Source organism: Puntigrus tetrazona, unplaced genomic scaffold (assembly GCF_018831695.1).
Source record: "Puntigrus tetrazona isolate hp1 unplaced genomic scaffold, ASM1883169v1 S000000513, whole genome shotgun sequence".
NCBI classification, from domain to species: domain Eukaryota; kingdom Metazoa; phylum Chordata; class Actinopteri; order Cypriniformes; family Cyprinidae; genus Puntigrus; species Puntigrus tetrazona.
The window spans coordinates 1272501-1275000 of NW_025048150.1; the positions used below are offsets into that span (position 1 = coordinate 1272501).

Sequence of the window (2500 nt, forward strand, 5' to 3'; positions counted from 1 at the left end):
GAATAAAATCAGTCCCAAACCAAAGCGCTGACTGAAAGAAAACTGGTTCAGTTTGGGGTAATAATATAGCAAGGAAATCGGCTCCATGCGGGTCACAATCACAATCATGATGTTAACGAACGCTGCTTTATTTGACTATTTTATTGGAATGAAATGTATGGACCATAAATAAGCTTTGTTAGGATACGACTGTTTGAATCTAACGACCTGGAATATAAATATTAAGAAAATCTCCTTTAATCCTGTCCATTTTAGCAATGCATATTACCAATCAGATACGCTTTGATACATTTAACATAACTTTTTGTCTTTACTTAATATTCCAATGATATCAAGAAATTGCTCATTTTGCCAACGCTTGGCCATTGCACGAATACACACGACTAAATAATCTCACAAACGGCCTTCTTGTCGCGTGTACTGACCCAGAGTCAGAGTTTTGTGTGCTGAAGCGCCTCGCACCGCCTTCAATGAGCCGCTGACTCACGCTTAATTGAGTGAGATTAGACGCGGTCGCAGGGTAATGCTGGGAAGATACGCGCGCTGGTGTCGGCGTACGCCTCGAAACAGGGCCGCTGGTGAGCTGGTGATATCGCCAAACACGCTAGAAATACAGCGTTAAACTGTGACACCATGCCATCTGAAGAAGCTTTAAGGTCCTTTAAAGAGATGGGTCTTTGACGGAAGCTTTGACTGAATGCAACGACCTTTATGTTGAACCGATACAGCGTGTGATCGCAGTGGCTCTTGGATGCATGCAACATTTTGCGTTTCAGTTCTGGATTAAACGGCGATTGCAGACAATTGCTGGTCGTGATTTGTTTTGTTGATCACAGATTAATAATGCAGCGCGAGCGTGGAGAGAACGAGAAGCGGCGGCGCAGGTTGAAGGGAACGTGAAACCCGAGCTGGAAAAAAGCGCCTCTAGATGACATTCGATTGGATTTCTTGGGCTTGTAACGGGAACCTTTGATCTCGACGCGTTGTGAGCAGGAAACACGAGCGTGAAAAGATTCTCGGGCGAATGATGACTATCGATATCACAAAACAAGCTTTCAGAGTGATATAATGAACCCGCAGAAAAGGCGCATCGAATCACATTCTGTTGATGAAACAAGATCCAACTGAACATCCGTAACTGCGTTAGATCACAGCTTCGGCTCGGCGCTAAACGACCCGCTTCTGGTGATTCATTTCACCTGGATGTTAAGCTAAACATTAAAAGCTTTGAGGCATCTTCCCAGGTAGATCTAACGAAATGCCAAAACAAACACACGTCGGCGAAAAGCATAAAAAGCACAACAAGTGTTCAGCCGAAAGGACATTCAGCCACGGACGCAATGATTCATTCCAGTACAAAAAGGTTCTATATGATTCTCAATGCACATAAATAAAGCCTTTAATAGAATAATCTGGCAGGAGACATCTTCTGTTAATACAGCAGATCGATCCCGCCACTCTACGAAGATGACAAACGCTTTTTCCGCAAGCAACAGAAGCCAAGAGAACATTAAGCCTCGACACAATGATCGTCAGACGCTTCCCTGAGCAGATCATGCTCTCAACAGAACAATTAATACCAATAAAAAACCATTAATCTTCTTTGAATTACATAATTAGGAACCAGAAGCGACTGCACCATCTTCTACGCAATAACTTCAGTCAAACGCACTAAACGCATTAGGATACGGTGCGTTTCGGTGCCATCCTTTATCTGTCAGGAACAACGGTCACGAACAAAATGACTCAGTGCCATTTAAGAGGGTCCTTCGGGCGGCTATTCACACGAACAAGACTGATTCAGAGGGACTTGTGAAACTATACGAAGAAAAGCGTAAACAGCTTAAACATCAAACGCTTTTCAGAAGCTCACGAAAGGGTTCCAGTAGCAGAAACCATCACGCTGTTGCCTTAAACTTCTCAGAATTATGCAACGAGCAACCGGAAGGACCTGCACCATCTTCTATTAACTACATGCACAACATGCATCGGATAACAACCCAAACACAAGCCTGAAAAAAAAAAAATATATATATATATATCCATTTTAGGACTAACAGAATAAACAGAGGAAAAGTCCCATCACGTCCTGTCAGGCTGTGATGGTGAACACGACGATCACGGAAGGCTTCTGTCGCGCAGATCCGACTCTTAACGTAACTATCGATACCATCACTCATATACTATTGCTTTGATCTTCTTAGAATGATATAACAGGCGGCCAGAAGGAATGGCACCATCTTGCATTCCGACAACTTCCGTACAACAGAAATGCATCGATAACCCCACAACACACTGCCCCGAACAGAAGCGTTCACCGCCACGCAGAGAACGTTTTGGCTCAGAGCCACGTTTAAACGGAGGAGAAGTCGCGTCACGTCCTATCGCTAGATCGACCCCGACACGCTTTTCTGTCAAGTGCTTTTTTTTTTACCTAGGGTTCTTTGGGCAGGTCTGGCTTTAACCCGAGCCGTTCGCGTTAAAGAAAGCCCAAGGTTCC

The 2500-nt window shown here is 44.1% G+C and overlaps 1 protein-coding gene across 5 annotated transcripts in view; it reads right to left on the bottom strand.

Moving 5' to 3' along the window:
* The window catches only part of LOC122334302 (potassium voltage-gated channel subfamily KQT member 2), a 43619-nt gene that overhangs the window by 40208 nt on the left and 911 nt on the right, over positions 1-2500 (bottom strand). The window lies entirely within an intron of this gene.